General features: G+C 45.7%; 1 protein-coding gene across 1 annotated transcript in view; it reads left to right on the forward strand.

Annotated features, from left to right (window-relative positions):
* The window catches only part of C5QH8orf82 (chromosome 5q C8orf82 homolog), a 348,224-nt gene that overhangs the window by 109,673 nt on the left and 211,549 nt on the right, over window positions 1-27,002 (forward strand). The window lies entirely within an intron of this gene.

Below are 27,002 nucleotides of genomic sequence, written 5' to 3' on the forward strand. Positions count from 1 at the left end.
TCAAAGTGATAGCCACGTAAATAGCACTTACCGAGATGCAGCTGCAGCTTTTTTCTGCCTGTAGTCTCCGGTCTGCGTCCTCTGAGTCCTGGCACCAATGAAAGAAAAGCCACCCAGTGGTAGCTTTTGTTTACTACAGCTGGCTGGCTTTTCCTTCATTAGTGCCGCAAAAGCAAGCACAGGCGGGCATCCATTTCACAAAATGGATGCCCCCATGTGCTTCCTTTTTAAAATTTTGAGCTTAATTTTCTCAAAATTTTAGATTGGCAATTTTTTTAAATTATTGCCCACTTTTTTATGCAATAAACATTTTTGGCCGAACCATTCCTTTAAGTTTAGGCGCGATCGAAAATAATAATGCATTCGACTTGGTCAGAGAGAATGGCATCTAGTGAGGATATCATAGATAGCCAAATGAGGTGGTCAGACAAAATTCTATAGGTGTGTGCTTACCGCTGTTGAGCCGATTCCTGAATCCTTCTCGTTCGTATCGCGCGTCTGCCTTGTTAGTCTCAGGTAGTGTGTTTTTATGCGTTACGTCGCATGATAATGTATGCGCGATGACGTCATACGCGATCACGTCGATGCGTGATGACGTCATTGCGTCAGCACCGATTTCGGTTCTGGGTCCGACATGCTTAATGTAAGGTAAAGCAAAGAGAAAAGTTGTTAGCCATAAGGCTTTATAATCAAAGGAAAGGAAGGGGAGAAGAATCCCCACGTACCAATTAGGGTGCTTGTTTTTACTTATGGATTGCGGTCGTCAGCTAGTAACCATCTATGTTGAATTTTAATTAGTACACGTAGGTGGTTGGGACAGTACTGGTGATCAAGTTAATGGTGCAGGGCATGTTCAATAATCGCAGCAATAAAACAATGGCTGATTTGGTAGTATGACGTAAAGGTCATGAAGACTGTTAAGTGAGAGAAGGGGGTGAATGTAGAGAGTAAAAAGAAAACGTACCAATTTGAACAGTGATAGTATCGGGTATCAGGCATGCTGATGGTGCAGACTATATGTTCTAATTCTGGTGGTTAAAAGAGGACTGGTATAGCAATATAGCAGTTGGATCATAAAGACTGATGTGGTGAGTAAACATTAGAGATATGGAAAAGAACGATCAGTGTGCATGGTTGAGCGGCAAAGAATGGTTGAAGGTGATTTGAAGTTCCTAGATAGTGAAGAATAGAGAGAGAATTCTTAAAGCTGATGAGGTGTTGCCTGCAAAAATGGAAGCTAGATTGGTGTTTGTGCAGATGTTGTGGACTTTACCAATTGTGGAGGTTTACAGGAAGTGGCATAGCTCCTGGTCTGTGTTCAAGCCTGTGTTGCAGGTATCCATTAAGCAAATCCAACGTGCTTCCTGTTGTCTCAATTTCAATTCAATATTGCCTCCTCTGGGGGGAGGTTTGAGTTTAGCGATCCCAAAGAATTTGAGTTGACTGATTTGTGTTGGTTGATGAGATTCCGAAAAGTGGTTGGCTATCTTGTGGCTTGGTTGATGATTGCCTGAATGTGTTCACTGATTCTGGTTTTTAGTTTTCTGATGGTGCTTCCTATGTATTGTTTATTGCAAGGACAGATGCTGATGTATATGACAAATTTGCTGTTGCAGTTGATGAGAGGTTGGATAGTATGAATGGTGCCGTTTGGTTTAGTAAAAGTCGTTCTTGCATTGTCTGAGAATTTACACATCGAACATTGACCACATTTATAGCTTTGAGTGGGTTTTGTAGCCACATGGGCTGTGTATCAGGATTTCTGACAATTGCATTGTTCACAAAGTGTGATGGACTTAGTACGTCTTTTACATTTCTTGCTTTTTTGAAAGTTATGGTTGGTTTTGCTTCCAACGTAGTGAAGAGATCGGGGTCCGATCTGAGAATGTTCCAGTACTTGGTTAGGGTTTTCCGGATAGTTAGGTTATTTGTACTGTAGTTCGTGATGAAATTGATTTTCCTGTCTTTGCTTTCTGTTGTAGAATTAGTTTTGGGTTTAATTTGCAGCAATGATTGTCTGGTCCTGGTGAGAGATTTCCGATAGCTGCTGTTAACGAGTTTGGTTGGGTATCCTCTTTCGATAAATTTGTTCACAGTAGTTATAGCCTTTTGGGAAGTCATCTTCCTTGGTGCAGTTCCTCTTAACTCTCAAGATTTCTCCATAGGGTATATTGCGGACAATTTGCTGTGGATGACTACTGGATGCATGAAGTATACTGTAGACAGCTGTAAGTTTGGTGTAGAGTGTCATGCAGATGGTTTCATTGTCAATGTAGAAGGTGATATCCAAAAAGTTGATGTTTGTCTGGCTATATTTCGTGGTTAATTTGAGATTATAGGTGTTGTGGTTTAGAAAATGAAAGTAGTCCTGAAATGTTGCTATTGGTCCATTCCAAATGAGAAGAATATCATCAATATATCTAGCCCAGAAAGCGATATTGTTGAGGTGAGTAAATGACGGGTGTTGCCACGCAAATTCTAGTTCAAAATGGCCCATGTAGAGGTTCGTATAAGATGGGGCATATTTTGCGCCCATGGCTGTGCCTTGTATTTGTCGATAGAGAGATTTGTTGAAAATAAAGATGTTGTTCTGTAGTGTAAATTGTAGCATCTCGAGAATCATGTTATTTTGGTCATGAAAAGAGACGGAACGGGTTTTCAAGAAGAACTCAGTGATTATGAGTCCTTTGTCATGTAGAATGCTGGTGTAAAGTGAAGTGACGTCCATAGTTATCAGCCAGTGGTCTTTGTTCCAAGGTATATTGTCGGTGAGTTGAATGATGTGGGTGGTGTCTCTGATGTATGAAGCGACTGAGTTTGCCAATGGTTGAAGTTGGTGGTCTATATATTCAGAGATGTGTTCGGTAATTGATCCAATTCCATTGATGATGGGCCTGCATGATGGTAGGTTAGTGAATTTTTTATGGATTTTTGGTAGAAAGTAAATAGTCGGGGTGATGGGATGTGTGATGGTCATATACTAATCTTCTTCTGTTAATAATGATTGATCCTTCCAGTGGCAGCTCATTGTTTTCCATCTTTCTCTTATGTTGATAAACGGGTTGTCACTGATTAGTTCATAACAGTTGTGATCTCTAAGGTGTACTGAGGCCATTTTTATGTAGTCATTGGTTTTGAGTAACACAATATTTCCACCTTTGTCGGTTGATTTGATAGTGATATCCGGATTATTTTTGAGATCAGTGCTTGAATTTGGGAAGTTGTGAGATTGTTCCGGTGTTTGGGCTTGCCCCAACCGGTGTCATTATTGTTTATGTAGATGTCCCTAAGTTCTTTTTGAACTACTTTGTAGAAGGTATCGATTGCATTCTCAGGTGGTAGAATTGGTATGAACTTAGATTTATCTTTGAGTTTGGTCTGAATCGCTAAGCCTGATGCAATATTTTGTTCCTCTAAGAATTTTTCCATTTTGAATTGGTCGTTTTCTTCTGTAATATTGATGAGATCTACTGTTTGTTCAACATGTTTGACTGACAGATCAGAGGGTTTCAAGGTTGTTTCTGGAGTTTGTTTCTTGATTTCCATGTTTGCAAAAAAAATATTACATTTCAGTTTTCTGCAAAAAGTGTGAAGGTCGACTTCTGTGGTGAAATAGTCATAGTTGTGGTCTGGACAGAAGTTGAGTCCCTTGTTTAGTGCTTGGATTAGTGGTGTAGAGAGTTCCTATCCTGTAAGGTTGATGACTAGGTTTTGCGTTGGGGTAATGGGTTTTGCGATCTGGTCTGCACTCCTGTTTTTTCTTAATTGCCTATGTAACCCTCCTCTCTTGCCGCGTTCAGCCACATTTGCAGCTGAGGAGTGTTTCAGTGCCTGGATCTACAGAGTAATTTGGTGTTTGACGCTTCTCCCTGTTGTACATCAGCTCAGATTTGAATGAACCTTTCACTGGGTATGGCTTCTTGTATCTGTATGTGTACAGTTCCACCGACATCTGCTCCAGCGGCGGGCACGGTTAAAGGCACCCGTAACGGGTTGCCTACATCACTTTCACAGTGACCCCTGTGTCGATCATCATCATCATCATCATCTTTGTCAGGATGCCATCCGCTAAAAGCATGTTGGCTGTGGGTGTTACCCAGACTTTTATTTTTTTTCATGTCTGGGCTTGACGGCTGATATTGGGTGTACTCTCTCTCTTCCGGTTTTTCGACAGCCTGACGACCATTCAGGGGAGGAGTCATCTCCTGACCGCTCGTCATCATCGCTGTTGCTATCGTCTGGTCCGCGCTCTGTTGCTACCGCTCGTACCCTTCCTCTCACTTCTGGTATGCCTTGGTAGGGTAGGGTAGTTGCCAAAGTGTGCGTTGCTGTGTTTGTTGTCTCTGTCAGTGATCCTGCCTTCTCGCTGCGCTGGGTACTTGTTTTCTGGATATCTTTGTGGTGCCGAGCTGAGACAGACTGATGCATAAAGGTTTTGCCTGCCACACTTAAGTGCTGGGCATGGTTCGTTTTTGTGCTAGATGTCTCCGCACAAATTTTCAAAGTTTCAGTGTTGGCAGCATCTTCTCACGACTTTTGTTCCGGGTGTTCACCACTGCAATGTTGCTTTTGGGTTTCTCTAAGTCTAGCAGTAGTCTGCTCATGACTGTTTTAATGGCTGCGACCTGTGCATCCATCCGTTCTCATTGATGTCCCATAGTTAATATGCGCTCCAGTGCCAGTTTTCTCTCTGACAATATAGCCCTGCATGGTTTCTCTGACAAGAGTCCATGGATCACTTGTTGGTGCACCACAAATTCCTCGTCGGGAAAAGTGCATCCTATGGCCATCTCTTAGTCGGGCATGGAAATCATCAATTTTCTCATTTGGTCGCTGTCGCACTTACTCATTTGGAAGCATCTGAGATCTGGATTCAGTTGTGGTTTGAATTTGTTGGCCACGATCGTTTTGGCAGTGCCAAATCATCCTCTGACCCTGTGTTGTGTAGGGCGTTCAACAATCTGAGCGCTAGTGTCCCTAAATTAAGCATCTGGAAGGTTCTTTTGCCTTCCGGGTCTGAGACTTTTCGTGACTTGAGGTGTAGCTCGAACTGTTGCTGCCATAGTTCCCACCTGAGCGCCACCCCGGCCCATATGGGTCAAATGGTACTCTCTGGGACTGATATTTGGGTGCCTGCCCTCGCCAGGGGGTCTGCCATGTTGGCTTTGTTATCCCTTTAGGGCTGGGTCTGATCTTCTGTGGTTTAGGGCAGTTTGCGCTGGGCGATGTTAGCAGGGTTGTGTGCTGACTGAGGATTGAAGGGTAGCTCGGGGGCGGGGTACTCTCACGTGTCCACGTCACTGTGTCTACTCTTGGCTGGTTGTTGCTGGTGGCAGGGAATTGATGTCCCATGCAGCGCACACTGAGCTGTGCGCACTGCTTGGTGCACCTGGTTCTCCTTTCACTCTCGGGCACAAAATCCAGTATGCACCTTGGCTGTGTCCTCCAGCCTTCAACTTCCGTGCTTGTTGACCACGCTTGCTCCCAGCTGCCGGACTATCCTGTCTGGCGCATGTTGTTCGTTTGCGGGTAGGGGGCTCAGGTGGCTACCATCCTATCCCCTTTTATCATCCTTGTTGTCCGCTCTTTGCTTTCCGCTTTTTTTCTTTTCTTATCATGGGCCACCCCTTGCCTGTTCGTGTTACGGCATGCAGTGTGTAGTTGCATGCGCTGTGAGGGAGTCCTCGGCCGGCATGGCAGACCTCACTGTGAAGGGGCAGAGTGCCGTCGCTCAGCCAGCAGCAGCTCTCCGCTCTCCTGCGCAGTCAGGCCCTGTGCGCTGGAGACACTGGAGTGTGGGAGGAGCGGTGGGCCAATCCCCCTCGTCTGCTCGCTCATCGGAATACTCGATGACGCTGCAATATGCAGCTGTAGCGGTGCAGACCGCAAATTGTGACATGTCAGGCGTGCATCCTGCTACCATGCTCGTCGCCAGGGTGATGGGCACTCAATGGGCCCCGCTGAGTGAAGACACCAAATAACGGGAGCACACACAGTGTTATCTGTCCCAAAGTCACAGAGTGAGCTTCTTTGGCTTTTGCCCATATGTATTCCCTTGTCTCTGTACATATGTCATGGCGCTTCAGGTCATGACGCCTTCTGTTGAGTTGATCTCTATGTGACGTTACTGTTTTTTTTTTGTTGGTGTTCCAGAACTATGTGTAGTTCTGGAACCACTTTGACTGTTGGAGCTGAGCTGGGTGCAGTGCCTGTTGCTCGCTCCTAATACTTAAATAAAGTATCTTCCTTACCTTATACGGTCACCGCTTGATCGCAACAACGCTTGATTGCAACACTGGCGACGAGGACTTTTGGAAGAGAAAGGAGAGTCGCACCAGACGGCGGCCTCTTTCCAGTAACCGGTGCAGCGAGGCCAAACAGACTGCGGCGAGCAGCCGTGAACAGACACAGGAGCGGAGTGGAGGGCAACAGGCGCTGCAGAGAATCCTCAACCAGATCAGGAGGGGAGCGATGTGCGGCGGAGAAGGGAGGAGGAGCCTAACGGCCCCAAATTGACACTCGCTCGAGCCCACCCACGAGCTGATCGATGCGCGAAGTGGCATTGCGCGTAGGAGCTGAACTACGCTTCTGCGCATGCGTGCTTTCGGAAATTCTCATTGGTCAGATGAGTGCCAGAGCCCCAAATTGTGACGCACACTGCTGGGCAACGCAGCACATCCCGGCAAGCTACATAAACTGGAAGCTGAAAATTCGAGGACAATGGGAACGTTCTTGGATGCAATTGTGAAGTCGCACAGCAAGTCTGAGACTTAACAATAATTAACATTAGACCAGATTAAGTCCACAATATCTGGTGTGTTGGCTATCCATTAGTTAATAAGGTGGATTAATGGACATTGACAAATCAATAGTAAATTCAGCACTAGACTGCTGTACTGCACACATTGCTGTGTTAGCAACCAGAGAGAACTAAGAAAAGGGCCAAGGTGCAGTAACAAGTTCTACACAAGCGTCTGCTGTTAAGCAGAGAGATAGAGGAAATAGCTGCTGAAATTCCACCACCTTCACCTTTCCTGGCAGAGCCTGGCAACCCTCCTGTCAGGTGGGAGAGGTGGAGGCGCATGTTTGAGAATTACTTAGTAGCTATAGGAGGTGACAGATATAGTGCTGCCAGGAGAACAGCATTGTTGCTCCACAACTTGGGTCCCGAAGGGCTCTGTGTGTTCGATGGTTTGGTGGCTCGACAAGAAGAAGGTGCAGGTGACATCGATGAATATGCCCTGGCAGTCAAGCAAATTGAGGAGCACTTCAGACCCAGGTAGAATGCCATGTTTGAGAGGCACAAGTTCTTTCAGCGTAATCAAGACAATACACAGTCGGTGGAGTCCTATGTTGCCTCTTTGAGCTGATTGAGTCACAAATGCGAGTTTGGAGATCTTACTGACTCGTTAATCAGAGACCAGTTGGTCAAATGCACCAACAGCCCAAGAGTGCAAGAGAAGTATTGAACAGACGTCACAATGCATGGAGGAAATGAAGGTGGAGAAGCAAGTAACCCGAAGTGTTTGTGCCGTTTGCCCCAAAGAAAGAGTCACCGGGCCCAAGCTCAAGGAGAGAATGGTGGAACCAGAAGTGTGCCAAGTGTGGGAGCATGAGACATTCTGCAAACAATGCAACCAGCCAAGCCTGGTTCGCAGAATGCTTCAAGTGCAAACGTAAAGGCCACTTCACGAACATGTGCAAGGAGTCCTCTATTAACATGGTGGATCAGAGAACACAGCGGTGATCTGCCAATTCAACCATACACAAGGGTAACCAGTGTGAATGCATCCTGTCAAGAAGGATCACCTCGACATGTTTTCGAGATGTCTTCTGTATCAGATGGAACAAGTGGTCCGGTAGACGACTTCACAGTGGATGGGTGGAGTCCTAAGATGAAAGTTGACTCTGCATCTCCATGGACCATTGACCATTGACTATGCATCTCCATGGACCATAGTATCTTAGGAGAGACTCAGGCACACACTGTATAAAGAGGTGCAGGATCTAGTTCCTGCCAAGGTTCAGCCCTGTGGCTATGGGGAGACCACCATTGAGTTGATTGGGGAATTCCAGGGCCATGTATCCTATAAAGGAAGGGAGTGCACGGCTGACATTTTGGTTGCCAAGAAAGGTGCTTCACTCTTAGGGTGGGAAGTGCAAAGGAAACTGGGGTTGAGAATCTAGGCAAGTGCGGTGACTCCTGTCACTATTGCGGAGGTGGATGACAAGTGGTCTAAGGAATTCCGAGAGGTGTTCACCGAGAATCTAGGAAAGCTGAGAGATTTTGAACACAATATTAAATTGAAACCTAAAGCTTAACCAGTGGTGCACAGAGTAAGGCCTGTTCCATTGAAGATGAGACAGCAGCTTCTTGAGGACTTGGTTAATCTTGTCCAGAAAAGAGTTATTGAACGTATCGAAGGAACTGAGTGGCTATCCCCTGCGGTTCTGGTAGCCAAGAGCAACGGGAACTTGAGGCTGTGTGTAGACCTCAGGGAAATGAATAGAAACATATTGGTAGAGAGACATCCTTTGCTGATTATCGCAGAGACACTAGCCACACTTGTTTGCTTTCAGTTATTGACCTTTCACCAGCCTATCATCAGGTGCCATTATCTGAGAGAAGCCAGCATGTTACGGCTTTCGTCACTCCTGAGGGAACATTTAAGTACTTGCGCATGCCATTTGGCTCAGCTTCGGCTGCCTCTGTGTTCTAAAGGGTGATGGAGGAAGTGTTGAAAGGATAAGGAAATGTTGCTCTGTTCCAAGATGACATACTGGTGTATGCTGATAGTGGAAGGGAACATGATGTGGTGTTGGGGTGCGTTCTGGAAAGGTTGAAGAAGGCTGGTCTTACTGTACGGAGGAGCAAGTGTATGATTGGGGTGAAAGAAGTGGAGTATTTAGGGCATAACATTTCGGGACAAGGAGTTTCTGCCAAGTTTAGTCTTGTAGAGAGCATACACAAAGCTCCTGCACCAGTGGATAAAGAACAGTTAAGATCTTTCATGGGTATGGCTGAGTTTTACCATAAATTTGTCAACACATTTTCCACCATATCTAGTCCTTTGAGGAATTTGCTGAAAAAAGGAGTTATTTTCCAATTGGTCAGATGAGTGCCAAGTAGCTTTCATGAAAATCAAGGAAGGCATTGGGAATGCGCCGCCCATAGGTGGTTTTGTGTGTGGCAGAGAGACTGTTCTATCCGTTAATGCAAGTTGTTTGGTTTGGGTGCCTCATTAATTCAGATTGATTCAGGAAAGGAGGAGCACATCATCGCTTTTGCCTCTAGGCCTTTAAGGGGTGCTGAGAAAAATTATTCCATGATAGAAAGAGAAGCCCTGGCTGTGTTCTGGGCGATTTTTACATTTCAAGTTTTTCTTGTGGGGTCTACAATTTCAGGTCAAGACAGATCACAAACCCCTTGTGCAGTTGATGAGTAGCAGTGGGTGGGAGAAGGGTTCGCCCAGAATCTCCAGGCGATGGTTGGGTTACAAGGGTGCAATTTCAGGGTGTGCTATGTACAGGGTAGAGAGAATGTTGTAGCTGATTGTCTGTCTCGTCTTTCGGTTGAGGTGGTGGGGGATTCTATAGGAATGATCTGGGAGGAGGACATGATAATTTCTAATGTTGTGGCCAGTGCTGTGAGTAAAGCAGAGTGGCTTGAAACGGATGGAGAGGATGTGACAGTGTCTAAGGTGAAGGAATGGACTGTGGCCTGGTAAAGAGGTTTTGGATCAGATTTGTGATCGATTATATGAGGTAAAACAGGAACTAAGTCTTTCTGAAGATGGTAGCAGGCTGAGGAGAGATTCCAAAGTTGTTCCCCCTTTGGGGGGGTCAGGAGTCGGTTGGTTAACTTAATGTTAGGATGCTTATATGTCATTCATGGCAACATGTTAGTCAGGGTGTACATGTCATCCACCTAGCATTCAATCTCTGCATCTTATGACACTTGGTTACAGCAGAACCTAGATGATGGTCTTGTTGAAGCTTCCAGGTTCTGGAAGGCTGGGGAGAGTGGATTGTGGAAGGGAGGAGGACGGTTGTGCTGCCCCTGGCTGGGGGGTCGCTCTCCTTGAATATGAACCTACTACAATAAAGAGGTTGAAGCTTCCACGGTCTCAACGTGTGATTACTGCAGCTTAACAGTTGGCGACGAGGATTGAGCTCCAAGGAGATACGGCCCCCAGTGGTGTCAAGGAGTGTGCAGCGTCCTGGGTGGAAAGTTTACCCGTGCCAGAAAGAGGCTGGGAGAGGCCCATGGAGCATGAGAGTAGTGGAGACGAAGCCTGCAAGTGACGAGTGAGGAAGTGAGTGAGACTGGCAAGTGAGGAACTGGCAGAAGCAACGGCCCAACAGATCCGACAGAAAGGAGGGGGCGGTCCATTACGAGACTGTCCCGATCGGCACCGCCAGTTGCAGCGGTGCAGTTGAACCATTTTGGACATTTTCACCGCAACAGTTTGAGTTGCGTGTGCGCCACACGCCTTGTTTACATTCAAGGCTAGCAGCCGAAGAGAGAGCCACCAACGTCACAGACGACGATCCGCGGCCTCTGCAGCATACGTCATTATGGTCCCATAGGAAAGGACCCAACGACGTGGTGGCCATCTTGGCTGTATCTGCTCGTTGTTAGAGTGCCGCCGCACGTCATCGCGGTCCTATAGGAAAGGACCTGATGACGTGGGGGCCATTTTGGATCAGTTTTGTTTTACCTGTTTCCTTTTCATCTGACGCGCTGGATGATCATTATAATAAGGATTGGGGCTGGCACAGCTGATTGACAAGACGATCTGATCCAGTGGCACTCGACAAGGACTTTCACAGGTGAGTGGCTGAAGAGTGATAACAGTCCCCAGATTTAACAGCATAAATTCGGGGGGGCGGGCTGTTTGAATGAGCGCAGCTATTACTTTACAGAAGTAACTTTGATCTAAGTAGAAGCCAAAACCTGGCAAACGTACCTGCTCCAATCTTCTTCTTACCCACCTCAGGTGAGCCGAAGGTGCGTTGGGCAGATTGGAAAGAAGGTTTCCATAAGTACGCACTAGCAGTAGTTGGTGCCAATTTTTCTAATGAGCGCAAGGACAAATTGTTATTTCATTGCTTGGGAACGGCAGGGCAGGAAGTCTTAAAAAAATTACCAGAACCCATAGCTATTCCTGATGGAGGCCCTTATGAGCGAACATTGGCGAAATTGGATAAGCATTACTGTATTGAGGAGAACATTATACTGGAGAGGTACACATTTGCTACAAGATGTCAAGAGTGGAGAAAGCATTGAAGATTTTGTTACAGCCTTGAGGGGTTTAGCTGTTAAGTGCAGATTTGATCATTGTCAGGATGAGCATTTAAGGGATCAGCTAATGATCAAATGCTCCAATGACAACATCAAGAAGGAATTATGGAAAGAGAGGAACCCCACATTAGACAGAGCCATTGAAATTGCAAAAACCATGGAGCACACAGACCAGTGCATAAAATTGGTTCAGGCAGACAGTGCAACTAATGAAAGACCCAAGTCGGAGGACAGCGAAGGGGCAATCCAGAAAGTTTCAAAAGTTGCTCAAAGACAGAATACAGGGCCCCCGAGGCGCTCTGCACAAGTGGGAAAGAGACTTGAGGATCGCCAGGAAAATAGGTTTCAAAAGTTGCTCAAAGACAGAATACAGGGCCCCCAAGGCGCTCTGCACAAGTGGCAAAGAGACTTGAGGATCGCCAGGAAAATAGGCCCCCTACTGGCAGAGCAAGGGGTCGGCAATGGCCACTAGCAAAAGACACCAGAGGAGTGTCTAAGGAGACAAATGCTTTTAGGAATTTTAGAGAGACTGGATCTTCCAGGGGTCCTCCTGGAAGGAGGTGTTTATAGATGCGGGAGTTTGTCACACTTAGCGTCTGACAAAGAGTGTTTTGCAATACATATTATATGTAATGACTGTGGTATGAGAGAACATATTGCCTGGTGTTGTAAAAATGTTAACACTACCCCGGGTCAAGTACATGAGGTCAGTGTAGATTATGAGGATGATCCCTACAGTGAAAATGGTAGAGAAGTAGTTCAGTAAACGCCATTGATGGCAAGATAAGAAAGAAAAAAACGTATTCCACTGTGTTGGTTGGAGGAGTGCCAGTATCTATGCTTTTAGATAGTGGAGCAGATTACACATTGATAAGTGTACAAGCGTGGAAGGAGAAGTTTTAGTGTTGTACGCTGTGGGAAAATACTGTCAGAGCAAACGCATATGGAGATGTGCCTATAGAGGTCATAGTTTCTAAGCTGAACTACAATTTAAAGACAGGAAATCGACAGGGATCATACATGTTGCCAATAGAGGGGGAGAGTTGACCAAGCTGAATTAAAAATAAGGCTTGAAGCGAGCCATCCGGAACAAGTGTTGTCAGTGAAAAGTGAAGGCACCACTAAGGTACGTTTAGATACCAACCCCAACAAATTGGGGTGTTTGAAGGGGTTTGTGCATAAAATTCGATTGAAAAAGGGTGCCATACCCAAGATTGCAAAATTGCGTACTATTCCCCTGGCTCTTGGAGAAGATGTAGAGAAGGAATTGAAAAGGATGGAAACTGATGGAGTGATTGAAAAGATAGACTCGTCAGAGTGGGTTAGTCCCATAGTGGTGGTCAAGAAAACCAATGGATCGTTGAGATTATGCATTGACCTCAGGCATTTGAATAGTATGGTGGTAGCAGACAGATTTCCCTTGCCTAGAATAGATTACCTATTGGTAGGAGTATCTGGCTCCAAAGTGTTTTCCATCCTTGATTTAAAATCGGCCTACCATCAAGTGGAGTTACATGCTGACTCTACGTCATGCATGCTGGACATTTTACCTCTCGATCTGGAACTCCGTCTGTACGGAGAACGGGTTATGCTCATAGAACTGCTAGATCGTTTTATTCGAAATGGAGGTTGTTTGATGTACTACCTGGAAAACGACATCTGCATTATTCGCGTCACTGAATTCGTGTGATTCAGGATAGTCACGTGTGTTACGACAGAAATTTCATAAGCTGCGTGGATACGTGGCTCGCTGCTTCTGATTGAAAATGTTGGCGTCTTGGTAGTTGAACTCTTCATCTGCGTCTTCGCATCCCGTCAGTTGCCTCCTTGGCCTTCATCGACGTGTTTCCTTCACACGCGATCTCCTTTATCTGCCTTCAGCAGGTTTCGTTAGCGTGTCTTCTCACACGCGGGTTTCTATTCCATTTTGCATGCTGTTTTCCTGTCCGCGTGTACGTTTCCACTTTCACTCTCATGCAGACGCTGGAACTCTTCAAGCACGGCTGGCCTGGCTGCGTGTACTTGGTTCGCATGCAAAATACAACGCGGACGCTGGAACTCTTCAAGCGAGGCTGCCCTGGCTGCATGTACTTGGTTCACGTGCAAAATCCCACGCGAACGCTGGAACTCTTCAAGCGCAGCTGGTCTGGCTGCGTGTACTTGGTTCGCGTGCAAAATCCCACGTGGACGTTGGAACTCATCGAGCGCAGTTGTTCTGGCGGCGTATACTCTTGTTTCGTGTATCCAGCACGCGGTTGGTTTGAACCTGTGAGGATATAACAGGTGGACTCATTTCAATATTGTTCTGTTCTTTGTGGGAAAGGAAGGTTTATCTACAACTTTTATTTGAAGGTGACTGTGCACAGAACTATGGACGCTATGCTGTGGTGCACCAACCCGGTATCTAGCGTGAGCCTCGTGCAGTTCGGGATAAGTCTCCCTTACTAACCTTCCCTCCTTTGTCGTTGGTTCTTTTCCTGGATTTCTTCACAGACTTTGGTGGATACTCCAGTTCTAAGCCTACAGGTTAGTGTTGAAATTAGCATTGTTGCAATTATATCAGAGAGTTTAGTTGGGATAGTTTCTCATGATGCTTTATTTTTCCTAGACTGCCTTCCTATTACTCTCCCACACCCTTTCCAGTGATCCTTCTCTCTGCCTGTTTTACCGGTCAGAGAGTTGTATCATTTCGAAGGTCTAAATTGACCTCACTACTATCAAATCGTGTGAATTCAAGGATCCGGAAGACCCCTATCAATTGTATCCTTTTGGTTTACCGTATCCTTTTCATAAGATACTTTGGTGATTTATGACACTCTAGGGATCTTACAGCTTTTATCACACCAATTGGGCTATTCAGATATGTTTGCATGCTGTTTGGGTTGGTTTCAGCAGCGAGTTTCTTTCAGAGTATAATGTATAGATTGCTTGGGGGAGAGAGAGTCGTCATGTGTTATCAAGATGATGTCCTTGTGTGTGGGAGCAATGAAGTCGAACATGATGAGCGGTTAAAGAGAGCCTTGGACATACTGAAGGAAGCAGGTCTCACAGTAGCTTTGGAAAAGTGTATATTCAAGGCCAACAAAGTGGTTTATTTAGGCCATGCGATCACAGGGGAGGGTGTCAAACCCATAGAGGAAGCCATAGAAGCCATAAAAAGGATGTTTTGTCTTTTCTTGGTTTAGTAGGATTCTATGGTAAATTTATCAGAGGCTTATCGGATATGTCAAGGAACATGAGAATGCTTACTCGCAAGGGAGTTGTCTTTAAATGGAATGATCACTGCAGGGAAGAATTAGAGAAAATAAAAATGTCCATTGTTAATGCACCCATTTTGAGGACTTTTGAGGAAGGGAAACGTACTTTGCTTTTTGTGGATGCCAGTGACTATGGTATTGGTGCTGTGCTCATGCAAGAAGATCGGATGGGTTTGCATACGGTGGCATTTGCTTCCAGGTCACTGAAGGGACCGGAAGGTAGATATTCCGTTGTGGAAAAGGAAGCCCTAGCTTGTGTCTGGGGAGTCGAAACATTTAAAAGGTTTCTGTGGGGCAGATAGTTCATGATTTGCACAGACCATAAACCCTTGGTTGGGATTTTTACTAAAGGTGGTTTGGAAGGAGTATCCAGGCGTATCATGAAGTGGGTAACTTCTCTGCAAGGGTTACAATTTACCATGCTTCATGTCAATGGTGAGACCAATGTGGGTGCAGATGCCTTATCTAGATCTGTACACAGAGAAGCTCAAACCAGTGACTATGGTTTATGTTCTGAGGAAAGTGTAGAGATATTTCAGGTACATGAGACATTTAAAAAGAATGATTGGGACACTGCTTGTGGTGAGGCTACTACTTACCAAAGACTGTTGACATTAGTGATGGATGGAAAAATAAAAAAATTACAGTGTTGATTTGTGGGGTTTCGCCAAAGTAAATGAAGAATTATGGGCTCAGAATGGCTATTTACATAGAGGACATCAGATGGTTGCTCCATTCAGGATGAGAAAATTAATAGTAGATTTAGCCCATGTTGGACACTTGGGTATTGCCAGAACAAAGGGTTTGGTGAGGTCAGAGTTTTGGTGGCCTGGAGTTGACAAAGATACAGAGGAACAGGTCAAAGATTGCGTGGAATCTGTTGAAGTAAATAAAGGACTCAGAGTACAGAAAGTGCTTATGAAAGTGAGAGAATGTCCCAGAGCACCGTGAGATGAAATTGCTTTAGATCTATTGGGTCCATTTAACATTAGTGGTGGAACAGACAGCTACTTGTTGGTGGTTATGGATCGATTGTCAAAATGGCCTGAAGTACGTGTATTAAAGGACATTTCCAGCAGCAGCATTATAAAATTTATGGAACAAGTATTCTGGAGAGAAGAATTTCCCAGTAAATGTCTGTCTGACAATGGTTCTCAATTGGTGTCCAGGGAATTTAGGGAATTATTGAGTAATCATGAGATAGAACAAGTCAACACGTCCTTATACCACCCCCAGGGCAATGGGTGTGTAGAACGCTTCAACAGAACTCTTATGGAGGCTATTAGGATTGCAGTTGCCACTGGTGGCGATTGGATTAGGACAGTGATGGAAAGAATGTTCCAGTACAGGCTAGCCCCCCCACAGTGCCACAGGTGTGTACCCGTTTGAGGTGCTATTAGGAAGGAGGCCCAATTCCCACATATGTCCTGGGTGGATGGGTAGATTCAAGCTAGTAGGAGTAGATCTAGAGAATGTGAGAGGGAAAGTTCTTGAATCTGGGGCCAAATCTAAAGAGCGGTATGATCAAAAGAATTGCTGTAGAGAATTCAAGGTTGGGAGGGTGACTGGATTAAAGTCAAACTTCCCACCAAGGTACGCAAAGGGGCTTCATTATTTTCCGAGCCCAAACAGGTTAAGGATCTAGGTCCTTCAGTCTTAGTCAAAGGAGGTGGTGTTTGGAACAAGGAGAGAGTGGCTCTTTGCAGGTCGGTCAAGGAGCAGAATGTAAATGTAAATGGGAGAAGATGAGTGAAAGGTGTGTGATGCTGTAGAATTCATTCATAGGATGCAGGATATGTACTACATTAAATATGTATCATTTTAGTAATTCATTTTTGAGTAGCCCATTTTTCTTAGCAAAAAAGGCTTTAATCTTTGCATTTGTATATTTTATGGTTAAGGAGAGGAGGTGTTAGGATGGGTTATATGTCATTCATGGCAACATGTTAGTCAGTGTGTACATGTCATCCACCTAGCATTCAATCTCTGCATCTTATGACACTTGGTTACAGCAGAACCTAGATGATAGTCATGTTGAAGCTCCCAGGTTCTGGAAGGCTGGGGAGAGTGGATTGTGGAAGGGTGGAGGACGGTTCTGCTGCCCCTGGCTGGGGGTGGCTCTCCTTGGATATGAACCTACTACAATAAAGAGGTTGAAGCTTCCAGTCTCAAAGTGTGATTACTGCAACTTAACACTTAGCCCATCAGGGTCGCCCAGGTATGGGGGGGCACGAAGAGATTATTGAGGCAATCGTTTTGGTGGCCGGGTATGGACGGTGAGGTGGAAAGGAATATCCGTTCATGCAGGGAGTGTGAGAGGAGTGACAAAGGGAAAGCTGTGAGAGAGATTCTGCTTTCTCCTGTACAGGTTCCGCGTGACCCTTGGAGGAAGATTGCAGTGGATCTTATGGGCCCCATACAAGGTTTAGGGGATGGCTTCAAGTTTGTTGTAGTGATGGTCGATTACCACTCTAAATGGTTAGAGTGGAGGGCTTTGAGGGAAGCCACCACAACTGAGATGATAGCGTATTTTGTGGATGTATTCTTCAGAGAGGGCTTTCCAGCTGAAATGATTACGGACAACAGGGTCCAGTTTTGTTCAGAGAGAATGGAGGAGTTTCTTTCACGCTTTGGGATCAGACATTTGCGTACAGCATTGTATCACCCCAGAGCGAATGGATTAGTTGAACGGGCCAATAGATTTCTCAAAGGAGGGATACATTTGGCATTTAGTTTGGGGTTGTTGTGGAAGGAGGTACTGAAAGAGATGGTGTGGAGTTACTGCATCACACCTCATTCCATCACCAAGGTTTCTCCATTTGTATCGTTGAAGGGCCGTCAGCCAACCACCAAACTGTGCCCTGGTTGGTTGGGGTTATCAGTGTGTGTGAATGTTGACCGGCAGGAAGTCATGAATTTGATAACAGAGGCTCAAAGTGAGTATAAGCAAAGGTTTGATTTGGCTGTAAATGTCAAGACATTGGAGTGGGCTGTGAGAAATGTAGTGCTGATAAAGAATCCCAGATTTGAGTCTAAGTGTCTGGAGAGCAAGTTCATAGGGCCAAAGAGAATTGCAGCAGTTTGAGACAGTGTGGTAATTGTAGAAGGAGGTGAGTGTTGGTCAAAAGGGAGGTTGGTCAAAAGTTCTGCAGAGAGGAATGATGAAGTGGTGGTGGAGTTTGATAATGTGAATGTAGAAGTGGAGGAAAATGAGGTGTGCCACAAGAGAAATGGGGTGGATGATCAGGCCATGGTCATGGACATGCCTTAAGGTAGAATATAAAAAATGCCTATTTGTTTCAAGGATTTCTGTTGTGAGTAATGTATTTTGGTATTATTGGTTTGCAATTCATAAGGAGGGAGATGTGTTGAGTTGATCTCTACGTGACGTTACTGTCTTCTTTTGTTGGTGTTCCAGAACTACATGTAGTTCTGGAAGCACTTTGACTGTTGGAGCTGAGCTGGGTGCAGTGCCTGTTGCTCGCTCCTAATACTAAGTATCTTCCTTACCTTATCCAGTCTCCGCTTGATCAGAACACCTTCCAAGTCACATTACAACATCACACTGGTCACACTAGTGTTTTATAAATGTGCATCTTACAATTACATAGAAACAAAAAAGACCTTTCCAAAAATAAACCTATTTCTTAAACGCATATCCATCAGTTTTCTTGAAACTGTTTTATTTTTGTGTCACACTACCCTTAAATTCCTTCGATTATGTTTTGATTAGTGTGCCCTTTGCTTTACGTTTTATCACATGGTATACCTATTAAGATGCTATTTACTTGTCAAACTGCTCAATTGAATGTAAATGCTTCTATCGTGCCGACAGGACAGCAATCCCTGAGCTATGGGTCCATGGATGCCAACTTTTCATTTTCACTAAAGGGGCAAACATTCCCGCACCTCTGCCCTGAATATGAGCATGTGACTAGTCCAACCCATCCCTTAGCTCAAACTGTGCGTTTTAAAGCACCTATTGTTTTATAATGAATTCCAGAAAGGCCCACGCTGTACATCCAGCTTTAAATGTATAACCGCTCTGCAAAACAAATCCCTCAACCTGCTGGGCTACCTTTTGTAGCTTTCTACTTTAGGGCGTGCCACTCTACCTTCAAATAATTCAACATCAGCAGTGGATCCCTGATTGTGCTCAAAATCACTGCATTACCAACAGTGCATTTTATTTAAGGGACTTTAAAACCAATAGTGTTTCATCTACAACCGTACTAATGGCGCACCGTCTCATTCAGGATGTTCAGCCCAAAACTGAAAACGGTTAAACTCACTACAGGGGCCAAGTGAGGTTCCTGCCCCCATTGCTAATCACCCTTGTACTCCGTGCCTTAAACAGACTTTCTTTGAGCACATATTCTTTTAAGCTGACCTATGATTGATGTCTCTTCTGCTAAACAAAGTCCTTTTATACATGTTATTTGAAGCTGGGCTGGGGTGGTGTAATTTCTCTTGCAGTGTGTATACGTGTCAAAGCTATGCAGCCTCCTGCGTGTATGCAGCGCCTACATAACAACAAGATGTAAACCTGCATCAAACAACCATCGATTAACAGCAGGTGTCGATCACCTGTATAACCCAGTGGCACAGATTATAGATAAAACTGTCCCTATTGTCTGACAGAATACTGAATGCAGTGCGCTGAAAGCAAGCACTTGAACATATGTGCCCCTGCAGGGCACAGCTCATGGGCTTGCTTTCTTTATATTATTATACAGTGTGGGAGGAAGCAGCAGAGTGTGAGTCCTGTGTCCCCCATAGCCATTCCTCCAGACACTTGGCATATGTCCTGTGCTAATAATTAGCTGCTAAAAGGCATCTCAGTGGCTGCGGTACACCCCTTTCTGGCGCCGCCGATTTGGCGCGAGGGATGTTTAGACGTGGCTGCAATGTCAGCCACGTCCAAACACCCTCACGCCAAATGGAAATGGAGCACTTGGAACACACCATTCTCCGCATGGACGTCTCCTTCACAAACGGTATAATGTAACATGTAAATCCAGCGATTATATATATATATATATATATATATATATATATATATATATACACACATATACACACATATTGAATGATGGCAGTAAAATAGGTAACTTTTGCACTCGCAGGAGCAGTTTGGCCTTGTGGTTAAGATCTCCGCCTGCAGTCCTCCAGACGATGGTTCGTGGCTGAGCTATACCATGATTATTTTTCTGATTATCAAAACATACCATTATTTTTATTTTAATGGTAAAATAAAAGAAAGGTAAAAAAAAATAAAAGCTGTTTCTCAGCCATGAACCGTAGCCTGTAAACTGGGGGGCGAAGAGCGTAACCACAAGGCCAAACTCGCCGTCCTGTTTGAATGTGCACAAGTGACATATTTTACCAACATAATTCGATATCGTGATAAGAAACATCATGTTACATATCGTGTTTTTTAAAAAAAAATTTACTACAGCATCGTATTGGGGGAGACGATGCGAGTGAAAGCAGGGAATATGAATATATATATGGGGGCAATGCGAGTGAAAGCAGGGAATATGTGATATATATATATATATATGCGAACCATAGCCTGAAAGCATCTGCGGTGGAGAACGTCACCGTTAGGCCAAACTGGTAGTGTTCCTGTACTGTCCACAAGTCACATATTTCAGCACCATAATGCAATACTGTTACAATCGTTCGTCCTGCTCTCCCCGATACTAGTGCAAATCCAGCTCCCTCGCACCGTCTCAGGCATTCCACGCACTTGGCACTCGGACACAAATAACCCACAAAGCCAGAAGTGGGGTTGTAAAAGTGCTGTAATGTTAACACACACACCAGGCTCTGGAGGGCTGCATCGACTCTGCCCCCTCCCAGGCCTGGCTCATACTTATGTACAATGCAAAGCTACATATTAATCTCCTCCCATTAGCCGTACGTATTCATAACAATAGTTCATTTCGCCGAAGAAAAGTTAATCAAGTACATTTCGTAACTTCAGATTGTCTTTGCAAGTCAGGCTCTTATCAACCTTGGGACTTGAGCCAGCAGCATCCGAACTGTGTACATTCTCGAAGGGAGGGCTGTTCATGCCCGTCTCTGCGAGGCCTGCGGCATTCCACAGCTAGCTGGGCTGGTTGTGCTCTGGTGGTTCTCTGCGACATCTGCTTTCATGGCTGTTAGATGTTTAGGCCAGTCCTTATGTCAAATCATTAGGCCAGTGTTCCTGCTTCAGATGTGATGTATCTCGAACCAAAAGAAAGTGCAGAATCAGAAATGTACCACGTAACATGTGCCCACTTTTTTTTCATCTCTTCTTATTTTATCTATCAATCACTAACGAAAACCCTTGCACTACTTCTACATAAGCACATTGTAATAAAACTATTCTTACTCAATAAAGAAGCAGAAAAATAACAAAAAACATTACCAAACTAAGACAGCTTATTTATGTCTTTACTCATCTAAAGCCCTTCACTGTACTATATTGCATAAACACTGCCACCTATTAACCTCAGCCATAATCTAGAGTGCATCTAAAACAAACATAACTACATGTCCCGCCCTTTCCAGCTCTGAGCATCCCTGTCACTCTCACATTCAGCAACACCACATACATGTGCCTGTCATGTTTGTTTGCACTGTCCAAGTCAAACTCTCCCTTACTTTCCAATAGATAGTAACCCTCTAGTACCTCCCATTCCCTAGGTGCACCCGCAGTCAGTGTCAGCAGCCACTTGTCAGTGCTTGTCATATTTTTCCCAAGTAGCATCTTCCATGGTGAATACCTGGTCGCTGAAAACTCTCTCAGCAGTCCATGGAGAACAAATGACAGCCAGTCTTGCCACTGTGTGTCTTTCTCATCCATCTGTTTGAACTGCTCCTTCTTGGGCACCTCTTTCTGTTTGTTCTTCCATTGAGCCACACAAATGTCCATGTGCTCCTGCCACTCATCTTTTGCTGTGGGCCCCCAGGCCCTCTCTGTCGGGCACTGAAATGCATTGTCTTGCCCTTTCTCTGCATTGAGAAGCTTAATCATTAGTTCATCCTCTGCTTTCCAAATACCCAGGAGGCGCTCACATTTCCTTTGATCCTGCTTCTTGCTCTTCTGTAAGATAATCTCCACCACTTCAAGCTGTGGCCCCTCCATCAAATGACACTCCTTATCTTCTATGGATGCCATTAGCTCTGGCTGTGGATCATTGTCAGGTGCCACGGGCCACTCTCGCTCAGATGCAGTTACCATCTTTCTTCCCAGATGCAGCACCACTGATTGTGCTTCACCATGCTTTGCTCTTTCCCCCCCAAACACTATTAAGTGACGCTGACACTGACCACCAACTTCATATGTGGGCCTGTCAATGTGCTTCTCTGGTGCACATGCCCTGAAAGCCTCTTGTTGTGATTTGACATTCTCTGGCATGTATTCGCTTGACACTACACCTTTCACTATCATCTTGTTCAATTCCTTGTCTAAGGTGCACACTGCACAGTCACCTGTCCTTCTGAAATTCAGTTTATTTATTGCCCCTTTGTCTGGACATGCCTTCCCCCATTTTGTCAGGACCCCGTTTGCCAAATCAGTCATTGCATCTCTCTCTTCCAAAATGTCCTCCCTCCGGTATCTTCCCCCACTTCCTTCCCTTTCTCGGAAATACATAGAGCCATCCCCACAGCGTTGTGCGTCATCCACCCCAACCCCCAAAGGCACTGGTGCTGGCACCTCACATTCCTGCCCCTCTGTGTGTCCTCTCTCCTCCCCCTCCTTTACTAACACTGTTTTTTGCATTTTCAGCCATGCGTCATCAGCTGCATTCAGAATGTCTGCCCACCCCTTGGCGGATCTTAACCTTTCCTCCACATTCCCTTCAACCACCCTCCTTATCTCTACTAGCAGCTGCCATCTTGTGCCGATCATGAACTTTTGTGTAAGCATTACTTCAAAATCTGAGCGTCTCTGATCACTCTGTACCTTTTCTTGTGATTCAGCACTTCCTCCCTTGTCCATTCCCTTCACCACCCTTTGTAACTGATGTTCGTGGGCAGCCCCAAACTCCTTCTTCCTTTGTACCGACTGGGGGATCACATCCCAATTGTGCAACATGCTCTTCAGCCTTTCCAGCACAGCCCTTGCCCCCGACTTATATGACAGATCTTCACCCGCCTCTTGCCTTGTCAGTGGACCGGCATCTGCCATGTTGCCACTGAAACTGTATTCTGTAATCTGTATTCTTTAATCTCTTTTATTCCTCTTTTTATTCCTCTTTTACTCAACCTTCAGACAGACCTCCCACTCTGTGTCCTCTACAGCATCGACCCTACACCCACTCTCCACGCCCCGGTGCTCTGACTGTATTACAGGTGCCTAAGAATGCTCTGCCCTCTTTTATTCCTCTTTTTATTGCTCTTTTTATTCAACCTTCAGACAGACCTCCCACTCTGTGCCCTCTACAGCATCGACCCTACACCCACTCTCCACGCCCCGGTGCTCTGACTGTATTACAGGTGCCTAAGAATGCTCTGCCCTATCTTTGTATTATTCCTAGAGTCCCTGAAGACTCCAAATTCCCCAAATTCCACTACCGCAACATGCAACAGGGTCCGCGAAAATGTTTTCACTTACCCGTTGTATTGCTGTTATCTCTGTGCACTTGATGAACAGAAGAGCTCCCGGGTTTCGGCACCATATGTTACAATCGTTCGTCCTGCTCTCCCCGATACTAGTGCATTAAAAAAAAATCTGTTGCGCCAAAAGAGCCCTGCGGCGAAACGTCCCAGCGCCGAATTGGGCGCGCCAAAATGGGCGTGCCGAAATATCTCAGCGAATCGGCCCGCGCCGAACTGGCTTCGCCAAATCGTCCTGCCCCGCAGTGGCTGGTATCTATCTGGCCACTATAATCCAGGAGCACCCCCTCTCGGAGCTCAGAGCTCATCGCACAGCCTTCTACGTCTTTCTCACGTACTGTGCTCTGCCAGTGTCTTTCCAAGTGTCCCAGCACTGTCATCTAATAGATCTTGAGTTTTCCCTTGTAGATAGAGCATATACCCAAGTGTCAAAGCCACAAACCACATGGAGCCAGACCAGCACGCGGGAGTCTGGTACTTCCAACCGGCACTTATGAACGCCATAGGTTCAGTAACTGCCTCTCTTATAAACACCTGCAAAGCCACACGCCCCCCACAAATTTCATTTCAGATCTGTGCTGTACAAAACCACTTTACATTAGCATTACATTTGATACTAACACTTATCACAGCACTTAGACCAGTGAGACTCCAGATTAAAAAAAAATGCTATTCTTTTTGTTATTACTGGTGAACTTGAACCTTGTTAGATGGAACATTGTTATATGGGTAGTCTGTTTGAAACGGCGAGTGTGCATGTTGGAGCTATATAATATGTAAGTTTGGCTGGGGGCCATTGGGGGGGGTGCTTTAGGTTGGACCTTGAAGATGCCCGATGAAGGCGAAGAGTGGGGGTGACTGCAGACTGTTGATTTCTTTTACGCCATGTTGTATTAATTATTTTAAAGCTTGAACAACAAATGATGATTTAAATGTATTCAATGAAAAAGAGGGAAACCATTGTAGGAGGAAATGGCTTTCGAGGGTTTTTGGAGATGCTAGTTGGACATGATTTCCCTTTTTAGCTTGATTATTGACTTGATGCAAAAGGTGTATTGTCTTAACCCTACTCTGAGCTTGCAAACCCTAGCCTTTTAACCGGCGTGGTAAAATATGGGTGTACTATTATAAACCCAATGCCAAGGAGCTGCTTTCCAGGGTAAATGGTGCCAGTCAAATATACCGATGGCACATTACATCCATGTCGGCAATTGAATTGGGATGGATCCGATTGGACGCTGATGGGAATGTTTGCGATGGCGGAAGCAGGTGTGTCAGTCTGCTGTTTGGTTTTTTGAATAGATGGTGATGAGGCACCCGTTCATTAGCTTTCTCTCCGCGGAGCATCATTTTAGGATCCGCCTTAGCACGCTATCGCTTTGTTGTGCATCTTCCTGAAAGCACGTAGGGCAGCGTTACGTTTGTTTTTATTCGTAGTGGACAAACATGCATTTAATGTTGACGTTATAAGCTCAGCACGCCACATTATAGTTCCCTGGTCCAGAGCTAGCGCCTTCTCATAAACCAGACTTGGTAACTCCTGTTCATTCACAGCATCTCTTAATATACCGCTATTCTACTATAGTGTGTGTGACCGCGCAGCACTCCTATACCGTACTTTTAAATTGTAGCTAGATTGGCATCCGCATGGTGGCGCCAGAGATGTTGGTTTAGAAATTATTTCAATCTCATGGTTTTTGTGATGTCCGCACTTGATTCTCGGTCTTATTTTACGTTTCTCCGTGGGCAGCAGCTTTCGGCCTTTTCCAGAATGTTGCCAGATTACCACCGTGGTTGCCCATACATGCTGTGTTTAAGCACACTGAGGTTACAAACAGCAGCCCGGGTAAACCAGCACGCATTACATGAATACTTGACTGTGGGTCTTGCTGAACTGACCCACCTGTGTGTGAACGGCAGGGTCTAGGGATGATCTGTGAATGAAGCGTGTGAAAGAGAGCGCACAAATGAAACCTGGAATTAAATGGCAGCTGTGATGGGGCATCTATTGAAGCAGTTCTCTGCCTACTCGTGGTACCCTCCGTAGCCAGCGCCACACGCTTGCCGGACCCGTCCAGCGTCTATGTACCGTGCAGTGGGTGTCACTGTCACCTTAGCCAGCACCACATGCATGCCGGACTCCTCCAGCGGCTATGGACCGTGCAGTGGGTGTCACTGTCACCTTAGCCAGCACCAGACGCTTGCCGGACCCCTCCAGCGTCTATGTACCGTGCAGTGGGTGTCGGTGTCGCCGTAGCCAGCACCAGACGCTTGCCGTACCCCTCCAGCGTCTATGTACCGTGCAGTGGGTGTCATTGTCACCTTAGCCAGCACCACACGCTTGCCGTACCCGTTCAGCGTCTATGTACCGTGCAGTGGCTGTCACTGTCACCTTAGCCAGCACTACACGCATGCCGGACTCCTCCAGCGTCTATGGACCGTGCAGTGGGTGTCACTGTCACCTTAGCCAGCACCACACGCTTGCCTTACCCATCCAGCGTCTATGTACCGTGCAGTGGGTGTCAGTGTCGCCTTAGCCAGCACCAGACGCTTGCCGGACCCCTCCAGCGTCTATGTACCGTGCAGTGGGTGTCAGTGTCGCCTTAGCCAGCACCACATGCATGCCGGACTCCTCCAGCGTCTATGGATTGTGCAGTGGGTGTCATTGTCACCTTAGCCAGCACCACATGCATGCCGGAAGTAATTTGATCCCGCCAGCTGTAGTGCACATTAGTGAACACCACCAGTGCTGGAAATGGAAAAAATGTACTGGGGGAACCCTCTCATCCTTGGAGGGGCGGGTCCGTGGCCAGGAGGGGCTGGGCAGAGGGCCAGGTTATGCAATTCATTGGGGGTTATACCTTTTCAGTGTGGGAAAAGTGCTGGTAAAATTGCCAATAATGCCATTACCGGCACTTTTCCTGCCCAGCAAAATTACAGGTGGGGGGGCACTGATTTACCTCCAGCCAAGAGCCAAAAAAATGCCAGTAATACTGGCAATCACCTGGAATGAGGGTTTAACGCCCTTTCCGCTGCTTGTAATATCACGGTAATATCGGGCAGCGGAATCGGTAGGTCACTTTGTTGGTATCACGCCGGAATTACCGGCAGGATATCAACAAACTTCTCCCCAGTATCTATTCGTAGAACCCAATCATGGCTCATTTATATTGAAGAAAAAACCATTATGGGAACATAAGGTCCACTATTTTAAATTTGAAACATGTCTTATAGTGATTCAGTAAGAAACACTTACAAGTGAATAATGAAAGTTGGACTCTCCAGTTTTGATTGGTCATACTACTCAACTACTCGCACTAAGAAAAAACATGTCGGTACATTGCAAGACATATATACCAGTATGGACAACTGCAACAAGTATACGATGTTTTGGCTGTTCTGTATTCAGTTTCCCATGCCGTGTCTACTGAAAGCGTCTGCATGTTGAAACGTGGGTTGCTTGTGCATGTGATAACTCGGTTTCAGGTCAGATCTCACTTTTATCCTGTTCTGAAGCTGAGTTATCAATCGAAAGAGCATCCCGCGCTTCAATGAGCAGATTGCTTTCAAAAGATTCGTCAGAAACCGCCTGCTCATTGAAGTGCTCATTGAAGTGCGGGTTGCACCCCCGTGTGATAACGTGGCTTCAGAGCAGATCTGTGAGTGTCATGGGCAAGTCCCTGGGTCGGAGGCCAGCCCACATGCTGCATCCGGCAAGGCCAGTCTTACTGGAGCGCGGCTCTGTCCGGCTCATTTCCTGCACTGAAAATTGTACCGATTTTGTTGTCTTCAGATCAGTGCTAGTCATTGGGCTGGATTTTCACAGA

This window comes from Ambystoma mexicanum, chromosome 5q (genome assembly GCF_040938575.1).
Source record: "Ambystoma mexicanum isolate Mex_15411 chromosome 5q, UKY_AmexF1_1, whole genome shotgun sequence".
Taxonomy (NCBI): Eukaryota; Metazoa; Chordata; class Amphibia; order Caudata; family Ambystomatidae; genus Ambystoma; species Ambystoma mexicanum.